This window comes from Macaca fascicularis, chromosome 15 (assembly GCF_037993035.2).
Source record: "Macaca fascicularis isolate 582-1 chromosome 15, T2T-MFA8v1.1".
Taxonomy (NCBI): Eukaryota; Metazoa; Chordata; class Mammalia; order Primates; family Cercopithecidae; genus Macaca; species Macaca fascicularis.
The window spans coordinates 53,394,038-53,408,029 of NC_088389.1; the positions used below are offsets into that span (position 1 = coordinate 53,394,038).

The 13,992-nt window shown below is 41.0% G+C and overlaps 2 pseudogenes; both read right to left on the reverse strand.

Moving 5' to 3' along the window:
- Window positions 1–810: 810 nt before the first annotated feature.
- Window positions 811–1,441, reverse strand: LOC135967399 (interferon-induced transmembrane protein 3 pseudogene; annotated as a pseudogene).
- Window positions 1,442–6,636: 5,195 nt separating this feature from the next.
- Window positions 6,637–8,085, reverse strand: LOC107127560 (olfactory receptor 13D1-like; annotated as a pseudogene).
- Between the last annotated feature and the right edge of the window lie 5,907 nt (window positions 8,086–13,992).

Here is a 13,992-nt window from a genome sequence, read left to right on the forward strand (position 1 = left end):
CAGAAGAGCTACTGATTTGTGTACATTAATCTTGTATCCAGAAATTTTGCTGAATTCCTTTTATCAGTTCTAGGAGCTTTCTAGAGGAGTCCTTAGGGCTTTCAAGGTAAACAATCATATCATCAGCAAACAAGTGACAGTCTGACTTCCTCTTTACCTATTTGGATGCCTTTATTTCTTTCTCTTGTCTGATTGCTCTGGTTAGGACTTCCAGTACTATGTTGAAGAGGAGTGGTGACAGTGGGCATCCTTGTCTTGTTCAGTTCTCAGAGGGAGAGCTTTCAACTCTTCCCCATTTGGTATCATGTTGACTGTGGGTTTGTCATAGATGGCTTTTATTACATTGAGGTATATCCCTTATATGCCGATTTTGCTGAGAGTTTTAATCATAAAAGGATGCTGGATTTTGTCGAATGCTTTTTCTGCATCTATTGAGGTGATCATGTGATTTTTGTTTGTAATTTTGTTTATGTTATCACACTTATTGACTTGAGTATGTTAAACCATCCCTGCATCCCGAGTCTGAAACCCACTTGATTATGGTGGATCATCTTTTTGATATGTTGTTGGATTTTGTTAGCTAATATTTTGTTAAGGATTTTAGCATCTATGTTCCTCAAGGCTATTGGTCTGTAGTTTTCTTTTTTGGTTATGTCCTTTCCTGGTTTTGGTATTAGGGTGATAGTGGCTTCATATAATGAATTAGGGAGGGCTCCTTCTTTCTCTATCTTGTGGAATAGTGTCAAAAGGATAGGTACTAATTCTTGTTTGAATGTCTGGTAGAATTCTGTGAATCTGCCTGGTCCTGGACTTTTTTTGGTTGGTAATTTTTTTTTTTTTTTACCAGAAACATGTATACTTTATTGAATGCCATTGTAGAAAAGTGTGTGAGGATAAAGGGCTGATACAGGACTCAGCTCTGGGGGCAGGACCAGGAATGGAAGGTGGAGCACGTGGGACAGAGGTTATGGGCAGAGCTCCTGGCCTGAATGATGTCTCCTGATCTATCGATGGGCTTGGTAGATCAATACCGGGATGACAATGAGCGGAATGGTCGTGAGGATGCCCAAAATCAGGGCCCAGATGTTCAGGCACTTGGCGGTGGAGGCATAGGCCTGGGCCCCAGTCAGGTCGCCAACCATCTTCCTGTCCCTAGACTTCACGGAGTAGGCAAATGCTATGAAGCCCAGGCAGCAGGTGTTCATGAAGAGGGTGTTGAACAGGGACCAGACAACATGGTCGGGCACGGAGGTCTCGCTGCGGATGTGGATCACGGTGGACATCGGGGGAGCAGGGTTGTGGGGCGCCCCCAGCACAGCTACCTCATGCTCTTCCTTGAGCATCTCATAGCTGGGGGGCTGGCCGCTGTTGACAGGAGGGAAGACGGTTTGGACCGTGTGGTTCATGGTGTCCTGCGAAGGCCAGTAGTGGTCGGGTTAGTGGGATGGTTCTCATTGGGCCCTCCCTTTCCCCAGTAGTTTCGATTTCTCAGCAGTTTCCTCTTCCTGGCATTTGTCAAAAAAAAAAATCTTGGTTGGTAATTTTTAAATTACCATTTCAGTCTTGCTGCTTGTTATTGATCTGTTCAGGGTATCTAATTCTTCCTGATTTAAGCTAGGAAGGTTGTATTTTTTCAGGAATTTATCCATTTCTTGTAGGTTTTCTAGTTTATATGCATAAAAGTGTTCATAGCCTTAAATGATCTTTCCTATTTCAGTGGTGTCAGTTGTAATATCTCCTGTTTCATCTCTCAGTAAGGTTATTTGGATTTTCTCTCTTCTTTTCTTGGGTAATCTTGCTAATGGTTCATCAATTTTATTTATCTTTTCAAAGAACCAGGTTTTTGTTTAGTGTATCTTTTGTGTTTTGTTTTGTTTTGTTTCAATTTCATTTAGTTCTGTTCTGATCTTGGTTATTTCTTTTCTTCTGCTGGGTTTGGGTTTGGTTTGTTCTACTTTCTCTAGTTGCTTGAGGTGTGACCTTAGATTGTTTGTGCTCTTTCAGACTTTCTGAGGTAGGCGTTTAGGGCTATGAACTTTCCTGTTAGCACCGCTTTTGCTGTATTCCAGAGGTTTTTATTTTATAGGTTGTGTCATTATTGTCATCAGTTGGAAGAATGTTTAAATTTCCATCTTTATTTTGTTTTTGGCCCAATGCTCATTCAGGAGCAGGCTATTTAATTTCCATGTATTTACATGGTTTTGAAGGTTCCTTTTGGAATTGTTTTTCAGTTTTATTCCACTGTGGTCCAAGAGAGTGCTTGATATAATTTCAACTTTCTTAAATTTATTGAGGATCGTTTTATGGTCTATTGTATGGTCCATCTTGGAGAAATTTCCATACGCTGTTGAATAGAATGTGTATTCTGAGTTTGTTGGATGAAATGTTCTGTATATATCTGTTAAGTCCATTTGTTCCAAGGTATAGTTTAAATCCATTGTTTCTTTGTTGATTTTCTGTCCTGACAACTTGTCTACTGCTGTCAGTGGAGTATTGAAGTCCCCACTATTACTGTGTTGCTGTCTATCTCATTTCTTAGGTCTAATAGTAATTGTTTTATAAGTTTGGGATCTCCAGTGTTAGGTGCATATATGTTTAGGATTGTGATATTTTCCTTTTGGACAAGGCCTTTTACTATTATGTATTGTTCCTCTTTCTCTCTTTTAACCACTGTTGTTTTAAAGTTTGTTTTGTCTGAAATAGCTACCCCTGCTTGCTTTTGCTGTCCATTTGCATGAAATGCCTTTTCCCACCCCTTTACTTTAAGTTTACGTGAGTCCTTATGTGTTAGGTGAGTCTCCTGATGGCAGCAGATAGTTGGTTGGTGAATTCTTATCCATTCTGTGGTTCTGTAACTTTTAAGTGAAGCATTTAGACCATTTACATTCACTGTTAGTATTGAAATGTGAGGTACCATTGCTTTCATTGTGCTATTTGTTGCCTGTGTACTTTGGTTTTGTTTTTTGTTTTTGCCTTTTTTTTTTTTTTTTTTTTTTGAGACAGAGTCTTGCTGTGTCACTCAGGCTGGAGTGCAGTGGCGTGATCTCAGCTCACTGCAAGCTCCGCCTCCTGGGTTCACGCCATTCTCCTGCCTCAGCCTCCTGAGTGGCTGGGACTACAGGTGCCCGCCACCACGCCCGGCTAATTTTTTGTATTTTTAGTAGAGACGAGGTTTCACTGTGTTAGCCAGGATGGTCTTGATCTCCTGACCTCGTGATCCGCCTGCCTTGGCCTCCCAAAGTGCTGGGATTACAGGCGTGAGCCACCACGCCCAGCCTTTGTTTTTGCTTTTTAACTTGTATTTTCATTTTATATGTCCTGTGTGATTTATGCTTTAAAGAGGCTCTGTTTTGATATGTTTCCAGGATTTGTTTCAGAGCTCCTTTTAGCAGTTCTTGTAGTGGTGGTTTGGTAATGGTGAATTCTCTCAGCATTTGTTTATCTGAAAACGACTGTATCTTTCCCTCATGTATGATGCTTAGTTTTGGTGGATACAAAATTATTGGCTGATAATTGTTTTATTTGAAGAGACTGAAGATAGGTCCCCAATCTCTTATAGTTTATAAGGTTTCTGCTGAGAAATCTGCTGTTAATCTGATAGATTTTCCCTTATAGGTTACCTGTTGCTTCTGTCTCATAGCTCTGAAGATTCTTTCCTTCTTAACTTTGGATAACCTGATGACAATGTGCCTAGGTGAAGATCTCTTTGCAATGAATTTCCCAGGTGTTCTTTGTGCTTCTTATATTTGGATGTCTGGTTCTCTCAGAAGGCTAGGGAAGTTGTCCTTGATTATTCCCCCCAAATATGTTTTCAAGGCTTTTAGAATTCTCTTATTCCTCAGGTACACCGATTATTCTTAGGTTTGGTGGTTTAACATAAACCCAGACTTCTTGGAGGCTTTGTTCATATTTTCTTATTCTTTTTTGTCTTTGTTAATTTAAAGACCCTGTCTTTGAGCTCTGAATTTCTTTCTTCTACTTGTTCAGTTATATTTCTGATACTTTCCAGAGCATTTTGCATTTCTAAAAGTGTGTCCAAAATTTCCTAAATTTTTGATTTTTTAAAGCTATCTATTTCCACGAATATTTCTCCCTTCTTGTATCTTTTTTTTTTCCCCTTCCATTGGGCTTTGCCTTTCTCTGGTCCCTTCCTGAGTAGCTTAATAACTAACCTCCTGAATTATTTTTCAGGTAAATCAGGAATTTATTATTGGTTTGGATCTATTGCTGGTGAACTAGTGTGATTTTTTTTGCAGGGGGGTTGAAGAGCCTTGTTTTGTCATATTACCAGGGCTGGTTTTCTGGTTCCTTCCCATTTGGGTAGGCTCTGTCAGAGAGGTCTCAGGCTGAAGGCTGTTGTTCACATTCTTTTGTCCCACGGAGTGTTCCCTTGATGTAGTTCTCCCCCTCTTTTCCTATGGATGTGGCTTCCTGTGAGCTGAACTGCAGTACTTATTGTCTGTCTTCTGGGTCTAGCTACCCAGTGAGTCTACGCAGCTCAGGGCTGGTACTGGGGATTGTCTTCACAGAGTCCTGTGATGTGAACTGTCGATGGGTCTATCAGCCATGGATACCAGTGCCTGTTCTGGAGAGGGGGCAGAGGGTGAATGGACTCCATGAGGGTCCTTAGCTTTGGTGGTTTAATGCTCTATTTTTGTGTTGACTGGCCTCCTGCCAGGAGGTGTCATCTTCCAGAAAGCATCAGCTGAGTAGTGTGGAGAGGGACCGGTGGTGGGCGGGGCCCTAGAACTCTCAAGATTACATGCCCTTTGTCTTCCACTACCAGGGTCGATAGGGAAGGACCATCAGGTGGGGGCAGGGCAAGGCACATTTGAGCTCACACTTTCCTTGGGTGGGTCTTGCTGCAGCTGCCCTGGGGGATGGGGGTGAGATTTCCAGGTCACTGGAGTTGTGTACCTAGGAGGATTATGGCTGCCTCTGCTGAGTCACGCAGCTTGTCAGGAAAGTGGGTAAGGCTGGCAGTCACCCAGTTCCCATGCAAACTGAAGGGCTGGTCTCACTCCCACCTTGCCCCCGCCACCCCCAACAGCCCTGAGTCTGCGTCCAGGCAGAGGGTGAGACAGGCTTGAAAACTTGCCCGAGGCTATCTGCCTCCCAGCTGTGAGAGAAAAGGGTTTAGATCTTCCCCTGCCTGTGAAGTCTGCACACCTGATTCCTACTCTCCCCTGAGTTCTGGCCAGAAGGCTTCTCATCCCATTCAAATTGTTACAAAGTTCAGTTAGAGAATTCCTTGTCCCTGTGGTGTTTTACTCTGTGCTTCTCTGGCCACCCTGCTGATGGATCCCTGTGGTGCCAGGCAGGAATGGGCTGCTGCGGGACCCAGTGAGCTCCTGGGGCCTTTCTGCACTTCCTCTACGCCTGTATTTCGCTCGGCTCTCTAACTGAGGTCAGCTCCAGGTAAAATCAGAAACTTCTGCAAACAAACCTTCAGCTTCTCTAGTGGGGATGTGTGTTTGGGAGAGGAGGGTCTCCCTTTCCCATTTCTGTAGTTGGGGCACCCACATTATTGGGGCATCTCCTGGGTCCTGCAGGAGCAGTCCCCTTCCTTCAGAGGGTCTGTGGGTCGTCTCGGGATTGCTGGTTTGTTCACGCAGTCCATCTGGAGCTGACATTCACAGTGTAAGCCTCTGCATGCTGCTGTGTCCGGAGCTGCAATCTAGTCTTGCCTCCCATCTGCCATGATCCCCCTCATGTTAAAATTAGCTTTTCATATAAAGATAATTTATTGACTCATGAACTAAAAAGAATGTGAAAATGGCTTTAGACACAGCTGAATTGAGGAGCTAACAGCATCAGATACCCTCTCTCTCCTTCTGAACTCCCCTTTGCATCTCAGTTAGGCTCTCTCTTCATACAGCCAAAGATTGGCTCCAGGCTTACATTTCTCCAGTTAAGCAACCCTAGTGGAAAGAGTGCCTTTTTTCTTTTCTTTCCCTAGTGGCACAGCGTTCTTGGGTTGAGTTTGATTAGCCTGACTTGGCTCACTTGCTACCCTGAATGAGTCACTGTAGCGAGAGGGATTTGCTTTTTTATTGGCTAGGCTTTTGTTCAGCATCTACCACTATATCCAGAAGGTTGAGTTAGTCCCATGCAGACCACATAGACTCAGAGGAAGGGACTGTTGATATATCCAAAAAAAAAAAAAAAAAAAGATATATTATTTTACCAGAAGAGGGGATGCGGTACAACAAAGCAATAGATGTTCTATTCAAAATGACAGATAAAGGAGACCGAGAAGACAGAAGGAAGAAAGAGAAAGGAAGTAGATGAAGAAGGGAAGAGGAGGAAGGTCAAGAAAGAGGAGGGGACAGAGAAGAGGGAGAGAAAAATGAGTAAGAAAGAGAAAGAGATAAAGAGTAAAGTGAGATTTATCTTGATGAAAAACCTTATTCCTATATGGGATCAATGAGCATAGACACCTACAGCTTGAAACTCTGCACACAACACTGAATTCAGAAGGCGTATATGGGCATTCTGTGATGAAAGGAATGGAAATCCCAAAGTTGTCTTTACAAACATACACACTCTCTTGATATCAGATTCTGTGACTTTATCTGTGAATACAAAACACCTGATCTGATCCCTTGTCGAGAACATCACATGCCTCAAGTTCTTTCATATTTTCCACAGATGCAAGTGCCGAGGATTTTCTTCACAACTTCTTTAACCTCCTTATTCCTCAGGTTGTAGATGATGGGGTTCAACATTGGGGTGATCACTCCATAAGACAATCCAATGATTTCATCAGATGCTTTTTTGAACTTTGATTTGGGCTTCACGTACATGAAAAGGGCTGAACCATAGAATAAGATGACCACAGTCAAGTGCACTGAACAGGTAGAAAAGGCTTCCTTTCTTCCTTCAGCAGAATTAATTCTCAAGATGGAAGAGAGAATAATAGGAGATAAAAATTAACAGAAGAGGAATCACCAATAAAACAATACTTTCTTTTTTTTTTTTTTGAGACGGAGTCTTGCTCTGTCACCCAGGCTGGAGTGCAGTGGCCGTATCTCAGCTCACTGCAAGCTCTGCCTCCCGGGTTCACGCCATTCTCCTGCCTCAGCCTCCCGAGTAGCTGGGACTACAGGTGCCCGCCACCTCGCCCGGCTAGTTTTTTGTATTTTTTAGTAGAGACGGGGTTTCACCGGGTTAGCCAGGATGGTCTCGATCTCCTGACCTCGTGATCCACCCGTCTCGGCCTCCCAAAGTGCTGGGATTACAGGCTTGAGCCACCGCGCCCGGCCAAAACAATACTTTCAACTGTCATTATAAACACATTCATGGAGATATCTGAGCATATGACTTTAAGAAGAGCCAGGATCTCACAGGTAAGATGATCGATTATGTTATTCCCACAGAAAGGCAACACCATTGTCAGGACTGTCTGCACTAAGGAATTCAGAAAGCCTATGATCCAGGACCATGCAGCCATTTGCACATACAGCACTCTCTTCATGATGATGGTGTACGTCAGTGGGTTGCAGATGGCCACATAGTGGTCATAGGCCATTAAAGCCAGGAGGACACACTCAGTGGAGCCCAAGCCAAGGGACACAACCATCTGCAGAGCACAGTCAATGAAGGAGATGGATTTTCTCTCAGAAATCTATGGGTCTCTCAGCCGTGGATACCAGTGCGTGTTCTTGTGAGGGGGCAGAGGGTGCAATGGACTCCATGAGGGTCCTTAGCTTTGGTGGTTTAATGCTCTATTTTTGTTCTGGTTGGCCTCCTGCCAGGAGGTGTCATCTTCCAGAAAGCATCAGCTGAGTAGTGTGGAGAGGGACTGGTGGTGGGTAATAATGCTTATTAAATATAATAAGCAGTGGAGGAATGGATGATGATGTGTAACAGATGTCCAAGAATGAGAGGTTTCCAAGAAAGAAATACATGGGGGGTACGGAGACGAGAATCCAGGATCCTGATGATAATGAGGATGCTATTTCCCAGGAGGATTATCGCGTACATGATGAGGCAGAGCATGAACAGAAAAAGCTGGAGCTCTGGATATTGAGAAAGCCCCACCAGAAAGAATTCAGTCACGGCAGAGTAATTTCTTGTCTCCATGTGTTCATGTCATCTGCAGAGTTTACAAAAGAACATGAGTCAGGAAAATTTGAATTTTTGATGTAGAGTTATCAAATAAGTTTCACATTCATCATTTTGTTTTATTCTTAGAACATGCCCTGGCATCAGCAAGAGCAGGGCTATTAACTTTGCTAATGATAAAAAAGGCACTGAGATCAGTACTTTTTTTTTTTTTTTTTTTTTGAGATGGAGTCTCACTCTGTCACCTAGGCTGGAGTGCAGTGGCACAATCTTGCCTCACTGCAGCCTCTGACTCCTGGGTTCAAGTGATTGTCCTGCCTCAGCCTCCTGAGTAGCTGGGACTACAGGCGTGCACCACCATGACCACCTAATTGTATTTTTAGTAGAGACGGGGTTTCACCATGTTGGCCTGAATGGTCTCCGTCTCTTGACCCCGTGATCCACCCATCTTGGCTTCTCAAAGTGCTGGGATTACAGGCGGGAGCCACTGTGCCCGGCCCAATACTTTTTAGTATCACACAGTAGCAGAGGCTATACTGGGAAGTGCCAGTCCTCTAATTACATAATATTTAGGGACAAATTACTTTCAAAGGTGGGTACATAAGAATCTCTATTGATGAATATTTTGAAATATTTATTTTTATAAAGATGTATCTAATTTAAAGTATCATGGAGATTTTGAACCATGCCAGTTATCCTCACTATGACCTTCAAGTTACTTAACATTTTTGAGTCTAAGCTAGCTAAGCTACTAGTTTCAGCTAGGAAAATGGGGGGAAAGCTATAACTCTTTGGTAGTTTATTGTGAGATTTAACTTAGATAACATCTATTAGGTGGCAGGTATAGTAGCTGGTTCCAGCATGTCATCTAAAATTATAAAGAGATTATGATTGAATCAAAATAGCAGCAAGTATATATATGTTCATATATATTATAAATCGTATCTTTCAAGTCTACTCGACTGGGTCAGAGGGAAATTTTTTTTTTCTTTTTAATTTTGGGGCAAGGGAATTGAAATTTGGGAGCATAATGGATGGAACATGAACAATTTTCTGATCCAAAGGGGACATCTAACCAGTTAAGAGTCTGGGAATCATTGGTGTTTAGTTCCCAGGAACTAAGGATCTTGGACTGCTACTATGTACAGCTTTCTTTAGGGCCTAGAATTCACCCTTTAATATTAGTCACCAAGTGTTACCTTTCTTCTTAACTTTTGTAATTTTCCAATTGGCCTAAATTCTCTATTCTTTTTTCTCTACCTTTTTGATGCATATTTTATGCTTTTGCAGGCAAGTTTTTATCATTTACAAGTACTTATTAATATATACTTTTCTTTCGATTTTTGTATTTAGTGCTTTGGACGCATCCCCAGGTCTTCCATACTAATTTAAATTTTGGCCAGGAAGCTTCCATGTGTGACAGAACTGACACTGGCTAATTTTTATTGAGCACTTTTTAGCAAGCACATTTCACTGCTGTAAGCACATTGAATGTATTAATCACTTAATCTTCAGTGCAAGTCACTGACACAGATACCACATTTAACTCCCATTTTACGGAGAGGAAACAGAGACAAAGAAAAGTTTAAGTAACTTTTAGAAGGTCACAGAGATAATATATCCCAAAGCCAAAATCCAGTATTCAGTTGCCTGGCTCCAGAGTCAACCCTTTTACCCACTAGACCATACTACTTCTCACAGATTCCTACACTGATTCCAAGCAAGAGACAGTTACATAAATGTTTCTTGCTGTGTTAAACTTACATAACAAGCATCACTTGCTTGTTTTATTTCTGATTACACATGATATGCTAGTAAACTCTGAAAGCTGGATCACAGCCCTTTATTTCTTGTAGCCTTTGGAATTTTCTTTTTTCTTTTTTTCTTTTTTTTTTTTTGATACGGAGTCTCGCTCTGTCACCCAGGCTGGAGTGATCTCCGCTGATCTCGGCTCACTGCAAGCTCCGCCTCCTGGGTTCACGCCATTGTGCTGCGTCAGCTTCATGAGTAGCTGGGATTACAACGCCCGCCACCACGCCCAGCTAATTTTTTGTCTTTTTAGTAGAGACGGGGTTTTCACCGTGTTAGCTAGGATGGTCTCGATCTTCTGACCTCGTGATCCGCCCGCCTCGGCCTCCCAAAGTGCAGGGATTAAGGGCATGAGCCATCGCACCCGGCTGTTATGTGGTCTTTTTGGTTGTCTACATGTAGGAGGCAGTTTCACAATTATGAGAATTAGCATAATCAAGAACAATGACATGAGAATTCTTACTATCACGTTTGCTTCTACCAGCCACACACCTGGAATCCTCTAGCCTTTGTTTTTACTCTGCAAATCAGTATGCATTTCAGGATCTTTAATTGTCCTAATACCTGCCTTTTCTACCTTTTCCATCCTGACTCATCTTTTGCTAGTTCTGCCTACTTATAACTTTAGCCCCATGTCATTAAAAACTCAGCCATCCAGGAGAGTGGCGTGAACCTGGGAGGCAGAGCTTGAAGTGAGCCGAGATCGCGCCACTGCACTCCAGCCTGCGTGACAGAGCCATACACCGTCTCAAAAAAACAAAAACAAAAACAAACCAGAAAAAACTCAGTCATCCTGCATTTGTTTCATATTTATTCTGTTAAGTGCCATAAAAGTATGGACTTACTATATAAAGGATACTTTGTATACTATGTGTGTAACTTTGTTAGCCTGTCTCTGTCATAGCTAGAGTTCCCTGGGTTTTGGTGGTAAATGAAAATATTTCTTGCTGATCATCTCCTTGCCCCAAACCACACATTTTCTCTGGCCTTTCTGTATCCAAAGAGCTTGAAGACGTGGATGAGGGGCTTATTTCTTGTCTGGTCATAGACAGCAGCATTCCTATCTTCCTATAAGGGACAATACAGGAAAGTTATTTCCTTTTCATTCCTTTTCCGTATCATTTCTCTTCCTCTTAGAGAATATCATCTGAACAGTGATTTTAGTAAAGTTGAAGAGAGAGACGATGGTACCACTATCTTAGTATATTAGAAAATATTTCCTTCTTCCACACGTCCTTTCCTGTTTCTAGTCACATGGACTTATTTCCACAAAGAAATCAGTTAAGGCAGCAGTTTTAATTTGTTGGAAGATAGTTGTTGTGAAGGGAGAGAAGGAGAAAAGAAGGAGGAGAAGGAAAAGGAGCCAATTTTTACTGTTAAAGAAAGTGTACTAACCTTAATACTTCTATCCTGGAGTGAGGTGCTTGAGGAGAAATGGGTGAAGAAGAAATGACTGTCATTTTCTCTGTTCAAAAAAGGTCCCAGGTAAGGGAGCATATTTTTCCAGAATTAAGGGAGAAGAAGAGAAGACAAAAATAACTTCACAAAAAAACCATTCACCTATCACAAAACTCCTTCAGTTCCCTTTCTTTCTCCCCACTTCAGCCATTTCTTCTCCCATGATAATGTCAAGGAAAGCATTATTGAGTAGGTTTGCTTCCCAATAATATTCACCAGCTTCCCCACAAAAGACATGTAAGCAGAGAAATATGGTCTGAGGAAAAACAGTACGCCTGCTATGCAACACAACTTCAAGAAAAGCCCCCAGCTCATCCTCCAACCACACTGTCATCCCTAGGCCGCTCTAATGTAGAAATTCCAAAGTTCCTGTTGACACGCCCGATGCTCTGCAATGAGCATGCTGAGTTTCTTTTTCCCTCCCCAAATACTGCCTTTTTCTCCATTCATTTGTACATGCCTTTTTCTTAAGCTGGAAGGACTTCTCTCAATTTAGATATTTTCTAGGAAAACTTTTTCACCTCTTTGAGTAGGTGTCTCTACGATGTGCTTTTTGCCCCCACAGCAACCTTCCTTACTCGTTTATTGCACACATATTATGCCATATATACTGTGTGATACCTAATAGGGGTCCCGCTGTGAGTACTACACTTCCAAAATGGACACTGGGTAAAGAATGGTTTTGATAATTATTTTATACTTATAAGAAACAAATAATTTATGTGCTATGTAACTTATTCTCATGTAAAAAAAAGTTAATAGTATACTTTTCAAATTATTTTACCAACCTAAGATAGCCTTTTACTGAAAACTCTCAATAAAACTATGATCAATCCAATTTATGAAATACATGTACAGAAATACAGAGTACATCCAAACTGTATACTAAAATAATGTCATTTGTTTTTATTAATACATGGAATTCCAAATTAGAAATCTATCAATATATGAAGCAAATAGGTAACAAAAGTAAAACACATTGTCATCTAACTAGATGCCAAAAAGCATTTGATAGAATATAACATTCACTCTTAATAAAATGTCTCAGTAATGTAAGCTTAGCAGAATAATTCATTAAGATAATGAAGATTATTTCTCTTTAACAATTGGTCAGTATAATTACAAATGGTGAGACATTAGAGGCATTTTCCTAAAAGTCATTCAAAAATGCATTATTATTTAACATCTTCCCTTGAATGATCCAACAATAGAAAAAATATCATTGCATGTACTATCATATTTCAAGTTCAATCATGCTTTCACAGTTGCTCTAAGTTTTTCTTCTAGAATGCTGACTCTCTGGCATGTGATGGGCATGGTATACATGTGAGACTATTTAATCTGTCAGATAGTACCACCACTGCAGATTGTAGTCTTGGAGTATAGTAAGGACAAGGGGCAATGCACATGTATAATATTTAAAAAAAGAAGTTTCTAATAATATAAATGATTGAAATTTTGTACTAATGTGTCTGAAGAAACAACACCAAAATGTTAACTGTGGTTTTCTCTGGAATGTGAGACTTAGGGCACTAATAATTTATCTTCTCCATATTTTCCAAACAATTTTTAATTAACCTATATGTTATTATTATATATATCAGAAATAGTGTTTTCACATTTTTCCTGGAAGGTAATAGTGGCAAAAATGTGTAGAATGGACAGTTTTCTCTAAAAACCAAGTAGGAAATAAAACAGACAATGAACAGGAAGTTGGAGAGGGGCTTTATGTTATATCATATTACATAGATTAATTCAATGCCATTTAGTGTTCTTACATCCACCAATGAATCTAACACGTATATTCATCATCAGGAGACATACTGATACAGCCTCAGTTATTGCAAAAAGATTCTAGAACCCACCATTTAGAATGTGATCAAACTTAGCAGTGCTAATAGGAAGCACTGTAGAGCATCCGGCAGTATCACACAAGAAAAAGAAAGACAGAGGTAATGCCTGGTGGGTGGGAGGGAGGCTAGGGAAACATCAGGGGCTTCTGTTACCTCTGGTTTTTTCTTTGTTATAAAAATGTAGAATTTCAGTTTCTTGATTCTCCGGATTTTATTCATCTCTCCCCAAAGTCTCCATCAAAAATCGATTCTCAGTATTAGGCATCACCTATGGGAAGAACGCAAACTTCACTTGAGAACTGTGGATTGTGAAGCATTCACCCTTCTTCTCCCATGTTTACTAGCAGGAGAGAGTAGTTGTAACACATGAGCACTCACCCAGATTGCCTGATTTTTAACCCAAGGAACCTTTTGAAGCAGGGTATGTTACACCCACCAGGAAAGGTTTCTTCAGGAGGGAATTTCAGCACTAAATATTACATCCTATATCCTGCTTCATCCAGATTTTTCCTACTGTTTATAAAACAACTTTGCTGTTCACAATATGAGAAAAACAAGGAGATCCCCAATGCTTGTCCAAATAAATAACTCTCTACGAGCCCTGAAGGAAGCTGATAATAAGCAATACTGGGTGAGTTAGAATTAAATTATCTTTTCCTTTCTTTACACAGCCTTAAGATTATTCTGTGTTTTTTCACTAACATTGCTAGGAATACAGCCGAAGCTTTAAGCCCTTATGTTGTAGGAGTCTTTATCTGAGTCATGGGGATGCCTCTGGGATTTGTTAGCACATGCAGGATATTAT